General features: G+C 38.9%; 1 long non-coding RNA gene across 2 annotated transcripts in view; it reads right to left on the bottom strand.

Annotated features, from left to right (window-relative positions):
• LOC117981377 (uncharacterized) overlaps positions 1 to 23,931 on the bottom strand; it is a 128,392-nt gene that overhangs the window by 36,811 nt on the left and 67,650 nt on the right. Inside the window, exon 2 of one of the 2 annotated variants that reach the window (XR_010113126.1) lies at positions 22,254 to 22,408. This is a non-coding gene — a long non-coding RNA (uncharacterized LOC117981377). The remainder of the gene's footprint in view (positions 1 to 22,253; positions 22,409 to 23,931) is intronic. The other variant, XR_004672861.3, reaches the window with a different exon arrangement.

Genomic DNA, 23,931 nt, shown 5'->3' with positions numbered 1-23,931 from the left:
GCCACATTTTCTTAATCCAGTCTATCATTGTTGGACATTTAGGTTGGTTCCAAGTCTTTGCTATTGTGAATAGTGCCGCAATAAACATATGTGTGCATGTGTCTTTATAGCAGCATGTTTTATAATCCTTTGGGTATATACCCAGTAATGGGATTGCTGGGTCAAATGGTATTTCTAGTTCTAGATCCCTGAGGAATTGCCACACTGACTTCCACAATGGTTGAACTAGTTTACAGTCCCACCAACAATGTAAAAGCATTCCTATTTCTCCACATCCTCTCCAGCACCTGTTGCTTCCTGACTTTTTAATGATTGCCATTCTAACTGGTGTGAGATGGTATCTCATTGTGGTTTTGATTTGCATTTCTCTGCTGGCCAGTGATGATGAGCATTTTTTCATGTGTCTTTTGGCTGCATAAATGTCTTCTTTTGAGAAGTGTCTGTTCATATCCTTCACCCACTTTTTGATGGTGTTGTTTTTTTCTTGTAAATTTGTTTGAGTTCATTGTAGATTCTGGATATTAGCTCTTTGTCAGATGAGTAGATTGCAAAAATTTTCTCCCATTCTGTAGGTTGCCTGTTCACTCTGATGGTAGTTTCTTTTGCTGTGCAGAAGCTCTTTAGTTTAATTAGATCCCATTTGTCAATTTTAGCTTTTGTTGCCATTGCTTTTGGTGTTTTAGCCATGAAGTCCTTGCCCACGCCTATGTAATGAATGGTATTGCCTAGGTTTTCTTCTAGGGTTTTTATGGTTTTAGGTCTAACATGTAAGTCTTTAATCCTTCTTGAATTAATTTTTGTATAAGGTATAAGGAAGGGATCCAGTTTCAGCTTTCTCCATATGGCTAGCCAGTTTTCCCAGCACCATTTATTAAATAGGAAATCCTTTCCCCATTTCTTGTTTCTGTCAGGTTTGTCAAAGATCAGATAGTTGTAGATATGCGGCATTATTTCTGTGAACATCTTAATGACAGTTATTTTAAGTTCTTTGTTAGACAGCTCCTAGATCTACATTTCTTAATGTTGATTTCTGGAGATTTATTGTTTTGTTTTGTTTTACACATTTGGACCATGTTTCCCAGTTTCTTATTATACCTTGTGAGAAGAAGTATGTATGGTTGAAGTTTGGGCATTTGAAAAAAACCACCACCTCTCTTAGTCTTTGTGTACTGGCTTTATGCAGGGAAAGGCCTTCACCAATCATCTCAGATCTTTTCTGGTATCTTCCTCCTGGCATCTCCCTGTGAAACTGCAGCTCTAATATGCTGCTTGCCTCTGTTTTCAGCAGCTTCAAAACTGGGGTGCTGTTCTCTTCAGTGCTCTGAAGCAGGGGAGTTAGAAAGCATTCCCTTGGGCAGCCAGTTAATTAGGGTGTTTAGCTGTTAACTAAATTTTCATGGGTTTAACTTCCACCAATCTAGCAAAGGGTTAGCTTAAAGTAGTTCACTTGCGTTCAATTGATGCAGAATAGAGTCTTGCAGTACTTAGGGCTGTTACAGAAATTAAGTGTAATTTACTTACTAAGGGCTTTGAAGGCCCTTGGTCTTATGTAACCTTAATTTCTTAGTTATAGTTAGTATTAATGGAGACATAGGTAGGAGGAGGGTAGAAGAAATAATACGTAGTGGGAAGAATAGTATGGGTTTTGTTTTTGAATTGTCATTTTCATATTACCAGATGTGGGGAATAGCGTCACCGAGATGGAATAAATTAGGCATATGTAAAAGTACAGGTTGAGTAGGGTTATGATAGCTATAATGGTTGGGGTAATAAGGCTATTGTTTTTTGTAAATTCTTGGATGATGATTCATTTAGGCAGGAACCCTGTTAATGGAGGTAAACCTCCTAGGGATAGAATTAGTGGAATTACAGGTGTCAACCATGTTAATTTGTTTCAGTCGTGAGATAGTGACAGGGTTGTGCTTATAAGGTTGAGTGCTAGAAATGTGGTTAAGATAAGGTAAATAATCACGTTTAGGGTGATGGGCAGTTCGAGCTTCTCTGGGCAGCTCAGGGGACAAAGAGGGATATGACTCAGGACAGGATACATTCTACTCTGAGGCACACTTACACACACACACACACACACACACATACACACACTCATACACTCATTCTCACAGTGGGACTGTGTAGACAGCCAGTTCACCAAACGTGCATATCTTTGGGATGTAGGTAGAAACCAGAGTACCTAGAGAAAACCGACATAGACATGGTGAGATCATGCAGACCCTATACATATAATGGCCCTAGCCAGGTTTCTTCCTCATCAACCTTATAAGGAAATGACCTTGAATGAAAGGACGTTATCTAAGGATCTTGATACAGTTTGGCTTTGTGTCATCATGCAGATCTCACCTCGAACTGTAACTGAAAAAAGTTGGTAAATAATTATCTTGTTTTTATTGATCTTTCTTCACTTGATCTTAGCTAAAAGGCTGAGAAGTGATTTTTACTGGTTTTTCTTCAATGTACATATAGCTCATATTTATTTCAGTGTTAAATATTAGAAGTGTTTGGTCTTTATTCAGAAGTTTGGTGATGTTTTTGTGACCAGAAATATGCTGTAGGAACTTAACTCTTGCTGATATCAATTAGCCTAGGGTAAAATGGGTTTTCTTTTGTTTCATTTTGCTTAAAATCGGTTTCTAAAAAACTATCAACAATGTTAAGGATTTACTATACACAATAATACTGATATTAATTGAACCCAATTATTAAAGCAAGTTAAAAGTTAAAAATCAGGTTTAGAATGGTAATGTTTGGGTTATAGATTAGTACTGCTATTATTCAACCTATGTGAGTGATTGAAGAGTAGTCTAAGATTTTATGCAGTTGTTTGGTTAAGCCCTTCTTAACCGCTTACTATAATGGATAGGATTGTGATAGGAGCATGTTCGGGTTTGTTGATGGGAAAATTAGAAACATAATCGAGATAGGGGCTAGTTTTTGTCATGTGAGGAGAAGTATGCCAGAAATTAGAGAGGTTTCTTGGGTTAACTGTGGGACTCAGAAGTGAAAGGGGGCTATTCCTAGTTTTATTACTAGGGCCACTATTATTATTAAGGATGAAAACTGATTAATAGTGTTTATTGTTCATTGTCCAGAGGACAGGTTATTGGAAAGGATACCTATCATGAGAATTATAGATGTGGTGCTTGTGTAAGGAAATATTTGGTGGCTGCTTCTGTAGAGCGGGGATTTTTTTTTTTAAATTAAGATTGGGGTAAGGGCTAGCATGTTTATTTCTAGGCCTGTTTAGACGAGAAATCAGTGTGAGCCTAGCATTGCGATAAGAGTTCCTGTGAAAACAGGGAAATAACAAGTTGAGCTAAGGGATTAATTGCCATGGGAAGGGTGTAACCAACATTTTTGGGGTATGGGCCCAACAGCTTATTTAGCTGACCTTACTCTAGTACATAGTGTAATAGGTAGCACAGATAATTTTGGATTCTCAGAGGTAGGTTCAATTCTTATAGTTCTAGAAATAAGAGGATTTTAACCTCTATTGTAGTTCTAGAAATAAGAGGATTTTAACCTATATTGTTTACTCTATCAAAGTAATTATTTTGTCAGACATATTTCCTATGTTTGGGGTGGCATGCTGGAAATTACGACCGGCACTGAGATATATCATATGCAGAATGCTAGTTTAAGTGGTAGGAAATTTTTTTATAGAAGATACAGGAGCTGGTCATAACGGAATCAAGGGTATGCTGTTCAAATTCATAAAAATAGGGTGGTTAAAAGAAGGCTGTAGGAAATGAAATTTGTGGCATAGAGTTCTCGTGAATATATAGTGTGTAGTGCTCCTAGGAAGACAGTAGTAGTTAGGACATTTATTATGATAACAGTCATGTATTCTGCTATAAAGAAGAGGGCAAATGAGCCTGTGGCATATTCGATGTTGAAGCCTGAGACTAACTCTGACTCCTCCTCTGTTAGATCAATAAGTGCTCGGTTAGTTTCGCTAGTATGGAGATAAATCGTATTATGGTTACAGGCCATGATAGCAAGACCAGTCAGAGGAATTCTTGCACTGTGATAAGTACATATAAGTTAAATGAGCCACTTATCAGTAGAAGTGATAGGATAATGGCTAGGGTGACCTTGTATGAAATTGTCTGGGCCACAGCTCACAATGTGTCGATTAGTGAATATTTTGAATTAGATGCTCATCCTGATCACAGAGTAGACAGCCAGGCTTGATGTGGCTAGTATAAATAGGAGGCCTATATTGAAATTAATTAGAGGGTCTGGTATAGGGAGGGAAGTTCATAAGACGAGAGCAATAGAAAGGGCTAGGATTGGAGCAGTAATATAGAGGGTAATAGTAGATATTGAGGGCCTTAAGGGTTCTTTGGTGAAAAGTTTTATTGCGTCAACGACTGGTTGAAGCAGCCCATAGGGACCTACAATGTTAGGTCCTTTGCATAGTTGTATATAGCCTAAGATTTTTTGTCCAATGAATATAAGGAATGCTATAGCAATAAGAGTGGGGATAATGAGTAGGAAAAGGTTAATTATAGGCATATTGTTAAGAAGAGGAGTTGAACCTCTGATTATAAAGTTTTATGCAATTTCCGGGCTCTGCCATCTTAAGCCCTGTTCTTGGGTAGGGTGTGTGATGATTTGTTGGATTGAGATAGGATCATCTATGGAGCGAGGGTGCTTTATTAAGTGAGCCCTATTTCTCTTGTTTCATACTAGGAGAAATGTTAAATAGATAGGAACTGACCTGGATTATTCTGGTCTGAATTCAGATCACGTAGGACTTTAATCGTTGAACAAACAAACTCTTAATAGCGGCTCCAGCATTAAGATGTCCTGATTCAACATCGAGGTAGTCATCCCTATTGTCACTATGGACTCTAGAATAGGATTGCACTGTTATCCCTAGCATAACTTATTCCATTGATCAAATTATTGGGTCAATGTGTATTCACTTAGAGTAGTACAGTCTTAGTTTAGGTTGTTCAGAGGTTGGATTATGCCCTGAGGTCACCTCAACCAAAATTTTGAATGCAGGGGGAGTAGGCTAGGGCCTGTAGGCTTGAGTTTTACTTGTATTAATGAACTAAAGTTCCATAGGGTCTTCTCGTCTTATTTGTTTATATCTGCCTTTTCATGGATACGTCAATTTCACTGATTAAAAGTAAGAGACAGCTGAACCCTCATGTGGCCATTCATATAAGTCCCTATTTAGGGAACAAGTGATTATGCTACCTTTGCACAGTCAGGATACTGCGGCCATCGAACATATGTCACTGGACAGGCAGTGCCTCTAATACTGGTAATGCTAGAGGTGATGTTTTTGGTAAATAGGCGGGACAAGATTTGCCAAGTTCCTTTTACTTTTTGTAATTTTTCCTTAGAGCATACCTGTGTTGGTTAACAGTGTAAACAATAGGGTGTTTATTATATTGTTTATTAACGTTACGCTGCTAACTGTAAGTGGATTATTCCAGTCTGATGTAAGCTTACACAATGGAGAATATCTTCATATTACTTATGTTAACATTATTGCTTCTATTAAGTAATAGATTAGACCAATGTGATGTTAGGGGTTCAGTAGCGTGATTAGAATTTAAGATAGTTAGATGTTGAGCTTAAACACTTTCTTAATTGGTGGCTGCTTTTGGGCCAACGATGGTGGTAATATTTTTTACTCTCTGTAGGAAGGTTGTTTCCTAATGTCTAAAGAGCTGTCCCTGTTTTTAGACTCAGTTAAACATACAGGAAGATTAAGTAATTCTGTGGGTAAATTTAAAGTTGAACTAAAATTCCATCTTGGACAACCAGCTATCACCACTACTCATCAATCTTCTTACTATTTTGCCACATAGGTGAGTCTGCTCTTTCATCTGTTCTTGGGTGGTTCATCTGGTTTTGGGACACTTGGCTGTAGTTCTCTGTGTAAAGTTATTTCTAGTTAATACATTATGCAGAAGGTATAAGGGTTTTGCTTTGCTTTTTAATGCTTGATATAGTTCTTTCATCTTTCCCTTACGGTACTATGTCTATCGCGCCAGGGTAAAAATTTCTGTTGCGTATACTTTTGTCTAAGGTAAATGGTTTGATTAAGATAGTTTGATAAAATTTTTAGCGAGGTTTGGGGCTAGAGTTGGCTTAAAGTGATCAGGTCATGATGGAATCCTCCAGGTGTAAGCCAGATACCTTGGGTTAAGCTACACTTTGGTTTGTCCAAGCCTACTTTCCAGTACACTTACCATGTTATGACTTATCTCCTTTATACATGCATAGAAAATTATTAGTAATAGTGATTTCTAGAGGGATATTTGAGGAGGGTGACGGGTGGTGTGTGCATGTTTCATAGCCTTATTCAACCAAGCACTCTGCTCTTGGTTTATTGCTAAATCTTCCTGAGTCCTTAGATTTCATAAAGGTTGTCGTGAGATTTTCTGGACATAGAAAATGTATCCCATTTCTTGCCATCTCATGGGCTACACCTTGACCTAACATTTTTATGTGTGTACTTGTGCTTACTCAATAAACTTTTTAGGGTTTGCTGAAGATGGCGCTATATACGCTGGGGGCAAGAGGCGGTGAGGTGTATCAGGGTTCATTGATTATAGAACAGGCTCCTCTAGAGGGATATAAAGCACTGCCAAGTCCTTTGAGTTTTAAGCTGTTGCTCAGGCAAATGGTTTTGTTAATGTAACTCTAGTGGGGTATCTAATCCCAGTTTGGGTCTTAGCTATTGTGTCTTCAGGGTATTAAAGCTACTTTTGTAGTATATTTTATTTCAGCTGGAGTTTTTTACAACTTAGATGGGCTTTAACTTTATTGAGGGCAGATCTTAAACACTCTTTACGCTGAGTTCCATTAGCTCGGGTTAATCGTGCGGTGGCTGGCACGAAATTGACCAACCCTAACTATTAGTATAGCTTAGTTAAACTTTCGTTTATTATTAATAAAGATTTATCACTGCTGTTCCTGTGGGGGTGTAGTTGGGCAAAGTGTTTTGAGCTGTATTCATGCTTGATACCTGCTCTGAGGGCATTTTCGCTGGGGCAGGGATGCTTGCATGTGTAATCTTACTAAGGTTTGGCCCTGACCTTTTTATTAGCTCTATCTGTTTATGGGGTTGTGCAGACCCATCTAGATATTTTCAGTGTCTTGCTTTGAATAATTAAGCTACATTAGCTACATAAATACTTAAGTATAAAGTTGAAGTATAAGACAGAAAGAAATACATATAAATAGTCGTTTACAGTTTCGGAAATTCAGGGTCTTTAAAGTTGAATTGGCAGAGCTTTGGCTGAGAGGATTACTTATAATTAGAGTATAATTCATTTAGGATATGATATGTGGGGCAGTGCTTTCAGAGGGAGATGCTCAAGGTATTATATTAGTATTAGGGTGGAAATTGAGTTATACAAAATGCAGTATTAATTTAGTGGGAGGGTCTTACGATTTTTAGAAAAATTACATCAATTGAGTGGTAGCTGTTGTATTCATGGTTAAAATGTGCTTTCTGGGCTCCGACTGGGTTGCATTTTAGTCTTGCTTTTGAGGTTTGGCAAGGGTACATTTACCTAGGTTGATGGTAAATTCAGAGATGGGGGTGGGGGTTGCGGATCTAATCGGAAATAGTTCTTGAAAGTGAGCATACGTGCAGGTCTACTGATTGTTATGTCCTTCAAGCATGAATTAATTAACACTGTATGGTTACTGTGTCAGCCCAGAATATTCAATAAAAGCTCAGCTTCTACAATTGATTTGGCAGGAATCAAATCCGAGTTCGTCTACAGTGGATTCAGCAGGGACTAGGCCTTGCGCGATGTTGAGTGATGGCATCCCCTACAGTTAAAAATACCAAATGCGTGACAGTGCTCCTGTGACTGGTTGTCATTAGTCCATCTAGATGTCTTATTTAAGGGGAAAGAGTGGGCGATCTTAATTTTATTGACCTGATGTAAGAACTGGATGCCAGGTATAGTTTCAGTATAGTCACTCCCAAGTGAGATGGAGTCTTGCTCTGTTGCCCAGGCTGGAGTGCAATGGTGCGATCTCAGCTCACTGCAACCTCCAGCGATTCTCCTGTCACGGCCTCCTAAGTAGCTGGGATGACAGGTGTGTGCCACTACACTCAGCTAATTTTTGTATTTTTAGTAAAGACAGGGTTTCACCATGTTGGTCAGGCTGGTCTCGAACTCCTGACATCAGATGACCCACCTGCCTCCCAAAGTGCTGGGATTACAGAGACAGTTCTTTTAAAAAGAAAGAAAATGAAATAAACATACTTCAGTGGAACAAAAATGAGGCAATTCATTACTGGTAAACAAGCAATAATGAAAATACCAAAGGTAGTTATTCAGGCAGAAATAACAAATGCAGATAAGGATGTTAAGTGAAACTCTCATAAGCTGCAGGCGGCAATGTGAACTAGTGCAGTGTTTAAGACTGTTGGCATTACTTACAAAACCTGTGACCCAGAAATTCCACATCTCTTCACCTACAACTATACCTTAGTAAATGGGATTTTGCAATGGAGTATTCCATGTGTATCTGCAGTCTTTATAGAATAGGAGAAACTTAAGATTAAGCATTATGTAGAATCTCTGTTCAGATGATGAACCTGATAGACATTAACTTGTGATGGAACCTAGCCTCCTGATATAAAGAAAAAACTGCAGACCCAGACGATTGGACACCATCAAGGTCATATCTGGATCTGCAGTTTTCTCTTTATACTGTCTTATATTTACCCCCATCTGCACCATCACAGCCCTGGGCTTTCCCAGTAGCCTAATGCCTGCAAATCTAAGGCTGTAGAAACCCTTCAATAGTCTCATTATTTTATTTTGGTTAAAACAAAATCTGTTCACTGATTTTTAAAAATCACCATGCAAACGGCTCCTTTCTATGCATAGCTTTTCTACTCAAAACTTTGTCTTTTATTTCAAAAGCATTTAGTCAGCAGTTATTATGTTTCTAACACTTTCCTGGTAGAGGAGCTTGCACAGAGGCTATGACTTCAAGTCAAGAGAGTGACAAAAACATAAAGATGAATGAGAAAACATGGTAATGCTTAGTGAATTAAAAGTACTTCCATCTTACTGGATTTGAGACAGCAAAGGGACAGAGTAAGAGATGAAGCTGGAAAGGTAAGGCAACCCCAGTTGTGATGGATCTTGCAGATATGATTGAATTTTCAATTTTGTGCTAAATAACTTGTCATGACTTTTTACAACTTTACTCACGGGCTTAAAGATTGAAGACTCCAATTACTCTTTCACCTACCTAAATTTTTCTGAAAGGCAAAAGCTCTCCAGAAGTTTAAGGATTGTCTCTCCATAAATATATTCACAGGAGGAATATAAAACTGTATTTTGGAAAACAATGTGGATTTTTTTCTATTTAATCTGTACTTGACATAGTGTAGTGTGAAAGGATCCAGTTTCCTCCCACTGGTCCTGGTTTCCATACCATAAACACTGACCTACTTAATACCAAGACCTCTCTCTACAGACTTCATTATCTACTTCCTTTGCAGGTTTATGTTGGCATGTTTTAAAAACTCTATCTAGGGATGCTTTAGCAAAAGGACGGATCAAATTTATCTGAAAAGTGAAAAAGCACTTCATTTTCTTCCTCTCCCATCTGTCTCCTTCACTCCTTTACCTGTTCTTCAGTGTTACGATCTCTATTACACTGATCTTTTCCCATTCTTCCGATGTGTCTATGACCTTTTTGTTTCCATTTCTTCTGCTATCTAAGTGGATCTTCACTTCAAACGCTCTCTTGATGTATCCTTTTGTTTTTTTACCCCCTTTGATTTCTACCTTGAAAGACCCAAATGAACATCTTCAAGTCCAAGGACAGACAGAAAAGAGATGGAGTATATAGAAAACATTAGATAGGGGCCAGACTGAAGTAAGAAGTCCACTATGCTCCTCTACCCGTAAGCTAGGCAAGGAATGAGGGGAGCCTAAACTATGGTAGTAGAAATACAACATAGGGATTGGATTCTGGGGACATTAAGAAGTGGAATCACATGACTGTTTCTGGCTTCTGCAGCTAGATAGGGGCCAGCCATTTGCTTAGATAGGTAATAGAGAAAGCGTAGACTTTGGAGGGCTCAAATTCTTAGCTACTATGCTCTTGACCAAATGGAGCTTTTCATGAGCTCAGGGGAGAATTCTGAGATGCACGTGTGACTTGGGAGTCATTCACATGTAAGTAGTAATTGGAGCCATGGGATTTAATTAACTTACAAAAGAAAAATGTGTTGAAAAAAGAAAAAAAAAAAAAGGAGAGAATCAAGGACCAGGGCCGAAGGATCCATGAAGGAAAATGTGTCAAGAAGCCCATGGAAAAGAGAAAATAAGAAACCTGATGAATGAGCAGAATCGAATGCTATCAAGAGTTCAAAAAAGATAAGCCTAGAAAACATCCTTTGGATTTAATAACAAACAGTTAATCATTGGCACAGTGAGAATAATCATACAGATGGGTGGAAACTAGATTTTCAGTAGTTGGAAAAGTAAATATAATGTGATAAAATGGAGAAAGCTTAGATTGCTGTTTAATCAATTTTATAAAGGAAGAGGCCAAGGCATAGGTGAGACACTATTTTAAAGGTGGCAACAATTTGAGCAGGTTTAAATGTTTTCTTTTGTTTTAATTAGAAACAGGATCTCACTCTATCATACAGGCTGGTGTGCAGTGATGTGATCATAGCTCCCTGCAGTCTTGGACTCCAGAAGTCCTTCCATGTCAGCCTCCCAAGTAGCTTGGACTATAGGCATGTGCCACCATGCCCAGCTAGAGGTGGAGTCTTGCTATGTTGCCCAGGCTGGCCTAGAACATCTGGACTCAAGTGATTCACCTTGGCCTTTTAAAGTGCTGCAATTACAGGTGTGAGCCACTGCACAAAGCAATATTTAAATATTAATGGGAAAGAACTTCAAGGATAGATATAGAAGATGGGTGAGGATGGGAGATTAAAATGAAAAAATATTTTTCTGTTGCTTTATTTGAAAGGTAAAGATTAGGGATGAAACAGATGTAGGCCGGTAGGGTCTGGTTGAAAGCAAGGAGAAGCTGGAATTTCTTCCCAATGGCAATTATTTAAAGGAGGTGAAAGTCAAGGTCAACAGCTAAAAGAATAGAACAGAGGAGAAGGAAATGAAAATAAGGACCCGGCTGACACTGGCAACCACAGATGTGTAATTTCAGATTCTCAATCCCTCCTTCATAATAGAATCACTTAGGAACTTTGAAAGAATACACGTTCCCAGTTTCTCCCCTGAAAGATGCTGATTTAATTGTTCTGGGAAGAAATATATCTATCTCTATATGTAGATCTATAGATATCTATATATAGATATACATATATTTTTTTTCCCGAAGCTCCTCAGTTAGTTAGTTAGTTCTAATGTACAGCCAGAGTTCAGAAAGTACATTCTGGTGCCTTTGACTTTGTGAATTTGCACCAACAGGGTTCAGTAGTCCAGATATGTAAGTCAGAGATGGCAGGTGGTTGAATTGACCCAGCGTTGGAAATGGCTGTGCAGATTTACAGGAAAAACATTGAAGGGATGGTCCCTTGGGTCTAGGCTGAAACAAGAAAATAGACTGGTGCAAAATAGCATAGCCAAGCAGTGGCCAACAGGTGGAGAAGGAATAAGGAAGGATTGATCTGGACATAATGGAGAACTGAGTATCTAAATCCACTCCTTCATACTTTGGGAGGCTGACGTGGGTGATCACTTGAGGCCAGGAGTTTGAGACCAACATGGTGAAAGCCTGTCTCTACTAAAAATAAAATATGAAAAATTAGCTGGGTGTGGTGGCACGTGCCTGTAGTCCCAGTGAATCAGGAGGCTGAGGCCAGAGAGGCAGTGAGCTGAGATTTTGCCACTACACTCCAGCCTGGACGACAGAGTGAGATGCTATTACTGCTATTTTTTGAGACAAATAAATCCACTCCTTCAGTAATATACTCTGAAACAGTTTTTTAAACATTTCAGCACAAACCTAGAAAAGATGGTATAGAGGGTATAGAGAACAAGTGCAATTCAGTGCTTACAGTCTGGGGAAGCGGAAAGCATAGATACTGACTAGGGCCTTTGCATCTGACCATCAAATTATGTCAGGGGAAGATTCTTCATGTATCAGTCTAAGTTTATTAGAGGACAAGTCTAGTGACTAAGAATATTTAGCAACTAAGTGATTAAAATCTTCAATTTTAGTGGTTATTAGGAAGTCACATGATTTGGGGATAATCCCTGCTCTGGAAGTAGAGATAGGAGTAATAGTTTTCTCTCAAGACATGATGAATGAAATTTAGGGACTCTGGCTATATTGTTATTCAAATGATCACAAGTTATCAGCATATAATATAAGGCTTTAAATAGTAGAGGCCCCAGAATGAGACAAATGATAGCAAGAGCAAAATAGGGCTCAAGACCAAACCTATTCTGTATGAATCTAGAAAAAATTGTGAAATACTAACAGATGATGTGTCAATAAGAGAGGGAAGAGATCCTGGGCTGATACAAAATGAAGTCTTGATAATTGCCTGGGAGAAGAGAAGAAAAAATGAGTCCTAAGAATTCTTCCACTATTTCATAAGGAATCTTAGAAGCAAGATAAACATTAGCCATTGGGATTCCTTTTCCATTGTTTTTATTTATTAAAGCTAGCCTTGTTTTGTCTTCCTCTGAGACTGTTTGAATTGTAACTCTGATGCCCTCTGAACTTTGTTCTTTGATAAAAGTTGGGTAGAAAGAACACGCCACACACCACTATGAATCTGAGAGAACTTCCTGACCTGTGCCTAAAAAGACAACTGTTTAAACTTACCAGGAGGCAACATATTTCTATAAAGACTTTTTTTTTTTTTTGGGAAACAACTTTACCATTCCCATTAGGCTGACAAAGCCAGAAGAAAACATTTCCCAAGGTTGGTTTCCATCAAAACACTTTCACCAATATGGTTTCTGGAAAAAGCAATGTTTCTGTATGTTCTTCCTCAAAGGATGGTGCCTTTTAAATACCCTACATTGCACATGTGACGCATTAGGAAGAGCATGAGATTTTCTACCCTAGACATTCCTCTCTGATTTTTTTCTTCCTCCTTGCAAATGAGTGATTATAAATGGAAGCATTTATGATTTACAGTTTTTCTAAACACTTTTATAGGTGATAGTTTAAAGTGATTGAGATCTGTATTTCTTTCCTCTTCTCAACAGGCTCTTTCTCTTCATAAATTTATGGCACCACTCTCTTCCAACTGGCTGGCTTATGTTGCATTCGTGCTATTCAGCTGACTCTTCCTCATAATTGAAATGCATAAAAGCTAAAATATGGCTCAAGGGATTTCAGTTGGACCTCATATACTTGAGGGGAATTTTTCAGCATAGAATTCAAAGCCTCTCATGTTCTCAGGGATCTGATGCAACAGAAAAACAGAACCAGGAAAAATAATGCCTCTTACTTCTAATGCTACACAACAAGGGGAGCTGACCCCTTGAGTTCCATTTGGGAGGAGGACAGATGTTGGCATCTAGGCAAATGTACCCCACTCTACCTTGACCCAGGAAGTGAAAGAATGATGATGTCATCTGTAATAATTGGAATCCAGGGAGTGTAATCTACATAATTAGCTCTCCATAGGGAAGTGAACAGAACCCTCCCTTCTATACTTTAGTGTTCTCAAACACACTGAGAAAAGGTAGAGTGGAATGTTCAAATATTAACCAAAGAAGCAAACACTAAAGTCAGAAGATGTATGTTGAATTTCTATATAGCCCCCAGAGTGATTTTTCAGTATAATCACCTCTGAACTCAATACAGTTAGTGTAGTAATTGGCAAGTTTTTTGACTTTGCCAGAGAAAAATGTATTTAATAAGAAACTTAATTATCCCAGTCAAAATTTGCTGCATTAATACCTGTATCATTCTTGGACATTTAACTTCACAGGATTTAACTAAGTTATTGAATCGCATGCAAATCAGGACATGAACCATGCAATTGTTCTTGTATGTATTGTCCATGGAGCTAACCTACCTTTTCTCTTGGAGCAGCTGTTTTTGATGGCAAGAAAACAAATGATATTTTATAGTATTTAAAATTGGGGATGAATATAAATCATTCTACCATGAAGACACATGCACACGAACATTCATTGCAGCACTATTCATAATAGCAAAGACATGAAATCAACCTAAATGCCCATCACTGACAAACTGGATCAAGAAAATGTGGTACATATACACCATGGAATAGTATGCAGCCATAAAGAATAAGATCATGTCTTTTGTGGGAATGTGGATAAAGCTGGAGGCTATTGTTCTTAGCAAACTAATGCAAGAACAGAAAACCAAATACTGCATTTTCTCACTTATAAGTGAGAGCTACACGACAGGAACACAAAGAAGAAGAAACACACTGGGGTCCACATGAGGGGAGAGGAAGAGGAGCAGAAAAGATGGGTACTGGGCTTAATACCTGGGTGATGAAATGCTATGTACAACAAACCCTTGTGACACATGACATGTTTACCTGTGTAACAAACCTTCACATGTATCCCCAAACCTAAAATAAAAAGTAAAAGTGAGGATGACTATTTACCCATTAAAGCAGCTAAAATGAAAAATAGTGATAGTACCGAATGTTGGCAAGGATGCAGAGAAAGAGGATCCCGTATACACCCCTGGTGAGAATGTAGAACTGTGCAACTACTCTAGAAAATATTTGGCAGTTTTTTAAAAATTAAACATACACCAACCATATGATCCAGCAATTACACGCCTGGGTATTTATCTCAAGGAAATGAAAACTCATCTCTACACCAACACCTATTTACAAATGTTTACAGCAGCTTGATTTGCAATAGCCAAAAACTGGGGGTTGGGGGGAACCCAGATGTCCTTCAATGGATGAATGGTTACACAAACTGGTATACCCATACCACGGAATACTGTTGAGCAATAAAAAAGAAAAACTACAGCTTGAATAGACCTAAAGGCAATTGTGAGTGAAAAAAAAAGCAATCTCAAAAGGTTATATGATTCTATTTACATAATATTCTCAAAATGACAAGATTATAGAGATTGAAGTACAGATTAGAGATGGGTAGAGGGAGATACATGTGACTATAAAAGGTAACACAAGAGATATGTCATGATGGACTAGTTCTCTATCTTGTAGTGGTGGCTATGAATCTATACATGACAAAAGTGCATAAAACTATAGACAGGTGTGCCCACACACACAAGTGAGTACAGGTAAAAACGGTAAGATCTGAACACAGTACGAGAATTGTGTCACTGTCAGTTTTCTGGTTTTGCTATAATCTTATGTAACATAACTTAAGTTACCATTGGCGGAAATTGGGTGAAAGGTACATAAGGAAGCCCAGAAGATTTCATTGTAACCTGACCACTTTGAGCCAGCTTTAGCTCCAGACTTTGCTAAAGAACGTCTAGTATTTTTGCAATTTCCTGTGAATCTATAATCCTTATTTTAAGACATGAAAATGGGGCTGTCCTTTGAAAATTTTAAAAAAATAGGCCAACTTTATTTTTTGAAACTAACAAAGCCAAATTGACAATATGGAAATGTATATGGCTATAAAAGTGAAAGTTATTCACAAACTTGTACCTTTGTATGAACAGCCTATTTTCATGTTTCTGAAAATTCAATAACCTGACTCAATGTGTTTATTGACATTTTCTTCTACCTGTGAAATGCCTATCTTTCCTATTAAAAAAAAAGTTCCAGAAAACCTAGCAATGACATCTATTGCTGTACAATGTCAAGATGCTATCTTAGTGTTTGCTTCTCACCCTTGCCATATCTCTCTCCTTTCTGAAGACATGCAGCAGTTGATAGTAGCCACTGGGGGTTCAGACTTCTAAATGGCACATACTAAATCTTGATTTCATACCCAGTCCAACAGTAGAAGCCCAGACTTACAGACTAGTAGAACACTAATCTTCTTTCTTGTAAAAGTTCACCAAAGCAGACAGATGTATGTGTGTTCATGTTCATTATCCAGCTCAGAACACAAACATATCCTAGTTAATGAGAAATTTAGGGCTAACGGATTTTTCTAACCTCTGGAGGAGATACAGTCTTCCTTACTAGATCTATGACCCTGCAATCTGGGCAAGAGAATCCCCTTCCTTTGGAATCCCTACTCTGGTCCCCATCCCCATTCCCATGTTCTTCACCATGGGACAAGGATCTCAAGTTTCTTACAAAAGGCTAAAAAACGTCCTGGGTTTCTTCCCAGTAGTCAGATTATCACAGGGTGCAACTTTTGACCAATGATAAACATAAGATAGCTCTTAAAAAAGGCACAAAAAGAAGATATTATCTTCCTAGGGCTATGGACGATGGAGTGAATTTTAAAAGGAGTATTGTGAGTTACAGACGATAAAGGAGGAGAGAAATAAACCAGGATCCGTATTTCCAAATTCTAGAAGTTGGTTTTAAATCCTTCCGGGACCTTCCAGGACAATATTGCTGAATCTAATCAAACCACCAATAGCTAGGCTTCTGCATTGCAATACGATGATGACAAGGAACAGGACTCCAAACATAACACCATGCACCATGAACCAGAAAAATGCTGATCATCATTGGTTCCAGCTTTTAATGGAACCAATTACTCAAATCCCCTCAGAGAGGAAGAAGAGCTTGGGTCTGCCCAGGGACTACTGAAGAGATTCCCAAGCGCTTAACTTCAGGCATTATTTGGGTTAGGAGCTTCAATATTCACATTTCTTTATTTCTAAACAGTGTTCAGACGGTGAGACATACATATAACTGAGGTGACTGGAGAGATGAATGCCCCCTGTTCTCATACTTAGAGAGTCTAATTTAGTTTGTACTAACATTTCCAAGATCCCTAATATCTTTTTTGCCTTCCTTCATATTCTTGCTTTGAAAGGTGAATTTATGATGTCATCATTTAGGACTCAAGAGCGCTATGCTAACAGGCTAGCATAGATTAAAAGAATTGTCCTGAGATCATTGCGTTGGATACATAGCTGCATCAACTGTCAATAAATATGATCATTCTCTAAGAGAAGTAATAACAATTAAACCCATCAACTTTCACTGAGGTTGAGAAAACAAAAGATGTTCCAGTTTACAGTGGCCCCATGCCAGGAGACTGCTGAGACTGGAGAATAATCAGACTGCAGGCCGAAGAATGCTATCTTCCAAGAAGAATGTGCTAATGAAAACTTTCAGGAACAGTGATTTCCTCAAGGTTTCTACCAGCATGTTAATCAGTCAGGACCTCAAAGTTTTGCGGATCAGGTAAATATTTTCTGGCAGGTGCAAGGAGGAACAACACACAAAATTTCCTCTGAGAAAATTTACTGGGAATAAGGTCTGATGTTATACGCTGCCTATGAACTTTTTTCAATAACCATAAATCAGCCTGCTATTGATGAAAGATTGAAATATCACCTAGACCTGTGAGGATATAAGTATAGCTTATGGAGGAAGCAGGAGCAAAAAGGAAGAAAAACACTGCCTGGAGAATGAACTTGGAGTTTTCTGGCCTGCTCAAGATTAAATAAATGTTCCTTGCCTTTGGCAAAATAGTTAATTTTAAGTCTCAGCTTCAGGAATTAGTATCACTCTCCTCTGAACTCACTTCTTTTGATAAAAGTTCCAGGTTGGAATTTTTTTTTTTGAGGGGTCAGGTAAAAGATTGTGACTCTGAATAACATATTTACCTAGCGATGACTTCTAAAAGCTCAGCTGCATAACAAAGTATGGTGGAGTCAGATTCACAGGTAGCAATAAAAGTAAAAAGCCACTTTGTCAAAACCTAATATATCTGAAGTGAAACTGAGTTATGAAGTCCAAAATTTCATTTTTATATTTTTCTGTATTCAGAGAGGTAAATACCCCCATTGCTGAGACAAAGTGTTCCATCCTATGTTAATAGTTGTTCAACATCTTTGAGGTAGCCAGAGAACTGCCATAATCCCAGAACAACCTGAGTGTTCTTGCTGCTGTCACCAGACATGAGGCACCTTTCTGACACTCAGTTCCATATTGGTAAGTGAAAATAATCACACCTATCCCATTGGGTTGTTAGGAGAATTAAGACAAACACAAGGTCTTGCAAGTAATAGGTGTTCTATGGTTGGCAGCACTGAAGGAACACACTTGAAAAATGATCAGGGTTGAATATGTATTCTCAGAAATTATTCTGGAATCATCTCAGGCTACACATTCAATTTGTTGGCTTTTCTCTGAGAAGCATTCCCCCAAACTCACTTTCTTCTTAACAATGGACTGTCTAAGCCAGGAGCACGGGTTTGCTTTTTAGAAGCACTGTTTCTCTCCATGCAGTGGCTACTTCAGAAGCATCAGAAAACATGTTAAGTAGAAGCTAAAATTGAAGTCACTGGAGGTTTTTGGATGCGAAGGCCTGGCAGTATTCACTTATTTTTAAACTGCCCACACATGCATCTATCTACTCTGGTCAGTGTTCTTGTTATCTGCCACTTCCAAGCATGATTCTTTTCTTCTCCTCCTCCTTCTTACCACCATGGAAACTAATGTGACCCTGAAACGTTTTTGTGCCCTTTCTCTTCTGGTTCGATGTCACACAGTCTGTGTGGAGAATTGGAGGTTACTTCAATTCATCTTTCATTCTGTACGTTTTGCCCTCCAAATCTGATAACTGCTTCCTTCCTTAAAATGATAAAATTCCAGAGCCTCTCCTCCCACTAAACTACATTCTCCTTTCACTTCTGAACAGTGAACTACCTCATAATTATTATTCTCCACATGAAACTTTCCCATTAGACTTCCTGTTCTTTTTTGTTCTTGTGGATAAGAGGATAAAATGTGAGCTAGAAGATAATATTCACTTTTATCTGAGTGAATAAGGTACCATACAAGTTCTAATTAAGTCTTCAGGATCAGGCTGGAGGGGAGATAGAGGGTGGGGGTATTTAGTAGAAGGCCGCAGGGCTTCTGTCTTGTTTAGAGTATTTATATAAACACAGAGGATACATCAAATTTGCTGATGAACCAAAATGTGGAAAGATAAATAAAAATTGAAAGAAGAGTCAAATCATTTCAGCATATTAGAATAATGAACTAAAGCCAAGAGAACAGAACTTAATATGAAATATAGGCTTTTCCTGTTAAGAAGTAGTTGGTTATAATAATGAGAAAGTAAAAAATTCAAACTATTAGGAAGGGGATATGTCAAAAAGACCTGGAGCTAACTGGAAGAGCTCCCAATGGCCAAAGCTGGACAAATTTGAGCAACAATATAAATGCTGGATTATAACCTAATGTATAAAATATATGAGTTCATACTGCTATAAATAAATGGTTGAATTAATTAATAACTAGAGAGAAGGGAAATCTCCTGTATTGAAGAATTCCAAATCATTTACGTAGATACTCCACCCTCAAAAAGTGTATCATAACTCCTCAGTCAAGCTATGCACAGTGACTTTCTTCCAAAGAGTATATAGTATAAGAATCTTAGTATGTATCCTGACATGATGAGCTGAGAATGGCACTGTCATAGTCCATTCTCTATTGCTATAACAGGTTACCACAGAGTGAGTAAATTATTAAAAGTAGAAATTTATTTGGCTCAGGGTTCTGGAGACTAGGAAAACCAGGAGTGTGGAACCAGCACCTTGTGAGAGTTATCCCATGGGGAAAGGCAGAAGGTGGAAGAGAGCATGAGAAACAGGCACAAGAGGCCCTACTTGCTATATAATAACCTACTTTCACCATCCACTCCCATGATAATGATATTAATTCATAAGGGCAGAATTCTCATGAACCAATTACCTTTTATTAGGCCCCACCTCCCATCACTGTTGCATTGAGGAGTAAGTTCCCAACATGAACGTTTGTGGGACACATTCAAACCATAGAAGGCACTTTACTTCTGTGTTCTTCTTGCCTAAAATCCATACCCCAATATAATCATGAGAAAAACAGACAAATCCCAATAGAGGGATATTCTACAAAATACTTTATCAATACTTCTCCAAACATTCAAGATTATCAAAAACAAAGTCAGAGAAACTGTCATAGCCAGAGGAGTCTGAGACGTTACAACTAAATATAACATGGTATCCTGTTTGGGATTCTGGAACACAACAAGGACATCTAAGTAGGGTGTGAACTTTAGTTAATAACATGCACTATTGATTCACTCATTGCAATAAATGTAGTATGTTAACGTAAAAACTCTTTACTACCAGCACAATTTTACATAAATATAAGCTATTCTAAAATAAAAGGCTTATATTACAAAAAGGTGAAGAATGAGGTAGATTTTATTTTGAAGCATCTAAAAAATATTGGGGAATGTTAAGGTAAATTTTAATAGCTGACAAAGTAGCAAAGTTGTGTCCAAACTACAAGAAACTAAAGTTGCTTCCTATTGTGTTTCCGGTAAAATGAAACCTGAAGTATTACATTTGATTCTGAGAGTTAAAGAATTATACTTTAAAAATGTAATATATCTAGACAACCTCATTAAGGTAGGTAAAGATTGGAAGGTTATTTCACATGAAGAATGTTGTCTTAGCTTGGGTTCTCCCTTGAAAGCAGAGCAGCACTTAAAACAAGGGCTTATGAGTCAGTAGTTTTTGTTTTTTTTTTGGTTTGTTTGAAGTGATTCCATGTAACAGGAGCGGAGGACTTAGGAGAATGAAATAGGAAAGGAGAAAAAGTTGATACGAGATGTTTTCTTGCTGTGGGCACCTAGAGTTCATTTCTATTGACCCTTAAGAAGAGCCATATAGAATGTACCCATCATTTTCTCTTGAAGCACAGAAGTGGGGGTATTTATACCTGCACTTGTATCTCCCATGGGCTAGGTGTTGCCTCATGAACTTAGAAGCCTCTCGTCTTTCCCAAGCTGTGCATATAAACTCATGCCTGGTTTTATGAAAGCACCAAGGCGGGGAAGACTTGCTATGCAGTGGAGATGAGGTGAGTTGTTACCAAATTACTACTGTGTGCAGCTGGTTACAGCAGCAATAGATGGAATAAAAGATAGGCCAAAAGGGTGTGAGGCAAAGAAAAGAAGGGAATCTTTTCACAAGGAGAAGAGATATTGGGTGTCTCCAGTAGGAGAGGGAGAAATATCTTTTGTCACTGTAGGGGAATGGACCAGGACCTTTGATGGAAGTGACAGAGACACAGCTTTTATCTCAATCAGTCCTGTTCAGATTAGCAGTGGGAGATAGGCAAAGAAGAGGTAAACGAGTAGAAAAATGGGGATACATAGAATATGCTAGATATGATGCAAAATCCAAATGCAACAGTTATTCCAATAAATGTGAATGTTTAAACTTATTAGTTAAAAGACTGGCATTAAAATTTTTTAAATGAAACAAGGTATATGAAGAAAATATAATACAACAAAAACAATATCAAAAGCTGGACTTTGTAAGAATATGAGACAAAAATGAACTCAAACAGAAAACATTTAATTTTGTTTGCATTAGGTTTACCTGTTTGTAACTGAAAAGCTTTAAATAGCAGTAGCATAAAACTCATAAAAGTATATCTCTCTCATTCCCATAAAATGAGAAAAAAAGTCAGGAAATGGGCTGGGATGGCAACTACAAGCTTTATCAACTTAAATCAGGTTGAGACCTGGGAAGCCTCAGGGAAAAAAAAAAAAGACATATTCCCCATGGCCATTTCAGATGTAGCCATAGAAATCAAATGATTACAGTAAAACATTCTAGAAGTCAAAGGTAAAAACTAAAGAGAAAACTATCAAAGGGCAGAATCAGGATCTAATCCAGAAATTTTCTGTACTCCACAGTAGAGGAGGCTTTCCCCATGTGTGTCCACTGTATTTTAAATCTGCTATTAACCAGTGGATGCTGTGTCTCTTTTATTCTTCCCTTTTCAGAATGGGAGCTTTTACTGAGGCTACCCTGGCAAGGCTTCATTGTTATATAGTGGGTATGTGCATATGACACATATAGCTACCTGTTCTTAAGCCATGAAAACATAAGGTCATATTCAGACCTGAAGGAAAGGGTTATGCATGAACCAAGGATCTCAGATTTTGAGCTTAAAATAGTCAATGGATGGGGCTTTGGGTTGTCTCCCTTGGCAGGAAGTTCTCTTCTATGTATGAAAAGGACAAAATAAAAGGGGTGGAGCAAGATGGCAGAATAGAAGGCTACAACAATTGTCCCCTGTTGCAAGGACACCAATGTAACAACAATCCACACCAAAAAAGCACCTTTGTAAGCAGCAAAGATCAGGTGAGCACTTATGGTACCTGGCTTTAACTTCGTATCACTGAAAGAAACACTGAAGAGGTAGGAAAAGCAGTCTTGAATCACTGATGCCACCTCTCCTGAAATCCTTGGCCGCAGTGGAGAGTGTTTCTGTGCCCTGGGGAAGAGGAAGGGCAGCAATTGTGAGATACTGAACTCAGTGCTCCCTTGTTATAGCAGAAAGCAAAACCAGACCAAATTCAGCTAATACTCACCCATAGAGGGAGCATTTAAACCAGTCCCACCCAAAGAGGAAGTGCTAAGGTTAGTGGTCAGATCCTGAATTCCCACAAGCCTTGCTATGACAAGCTAAAGTGCCCTGGGGCTCTAAATAAACTTGAAAGGCATTCTAGGCCACAAGGACTGCAACACCTAGATGAGTCCTAGTGTGGACCGGAGGAGCATGTGACATACTGAGACACCAGCAGGGGCAGCTAAGGGAGTGCTAGTATCACCTCTCCCCTTACCCCAGGCTGACCCTTACCCCAGGCTGCACAGAGCACAGCTCCAAAAGAGATCCCTTCCTTCCACTTGAGAAGAAGAGATGGAAGAGTGAGAAGGACTTTGTCTTATATCTTGGATACCAGCTCAACCACAGCAGGAAAGGACACCGGTCAGAGTCATGAGGTCCCCATTCCAGGCCCTAGCTCTCAGAAGACATTTCTAAACACATTCTAGACCAGAAGGGAGCCTGCTGCCTTGAATGGAAGGACCCAATCCTGGCAGCATTCATCACTTGCTAACTAACTAAAGAGCCTTGAGTCCTGAATAACTAGCAGTGATGGCCAGGTTCTACAATGAGGGCCTTGGGTGACACTCTGAGACTTGCTGGCTTCAGATGAGGCTCAGCACATTCCCAGCTGTGGTGGCTATAGGGCAAGTCTCCTGCTTGAGCAAAGCAGAGGTAAAAGTAAAGGGTACTTTGTCTCACACCTTAGGTACCAGTGCAGCCACAGGAGGGTAGAGCACCAAGCAGACCCTTGAGGTCCCCAATTCTGAGACTTGGCTCTTGGATGGCATTTCTGGACTTTCCCTGAGCCAGAAGGCAACCCGCTCCCCCTGAAGGCTGTGTCCCAGACCAGGCAGCATTTACCACAAGCTGACTGAACAGCCCTTGGGGCTTAAGGGAACATCAGAAGTAGTCTGGCAGTACTCTGTGTGTGTGTGTGTGTGTGAGGTGGAGGTGTCAAGGGGGGAGGCTCCTCTGCCTTTAGAAAGGGGAGGGAAGAGTAGGAAGGACTGTCTTGTGGTTTAAGTGCCAGCTTCTCTGCAGTACAACAGAACACCAAGTAGACTTCTGAGGTTTTTGCCTCTAGTCCCTGGCTCCTAGACAGCACTTCTGCACCTTTCCAGGGCCTGGGGGAACTTGCTGCCCTGAAATGAAGGACACAAACCTGGCTGGCTTTGCCACCTGCTGATTGCAGAAGCCCAGGGCTTTCAGTGAATGTATGTGGTAGCCAGGAAGTGGTTATATCAGGCCTTGGGCAAGATCCGGTGGTGGTCACAGGGGTGCTTGTGCCACTCTACCCACAGTTCCAGGTGGCTCAGAAAAGAGAGCAAGGGAAGAGAACAAGAATCTCTGCCTGAAAATTCAGAGAAGTCTTCTGGATATTGTCCAAAACCATCAAGATGGTACCTCTA

The sequence above is a fragment of the Pan paniscus genome, chromosome 7 (assembly GCF_029289425.2).
Source record: "Pan paniscus chromosome 7, NHGRI_mPanPan1-v2.0_pri, whole genome shotgun sequence".
Classification (NCBI taxonomy): domain Eukaryota; kingdom Metazoa; phylum Chordata; class Mammalia; order Primates; family Hominidae; genus Pan; species Pan paniscus.
Note: the sequence above shows the minus strand (reverse complement) of the source record. Positions and strands in the feature narration are given on the sequence as shown.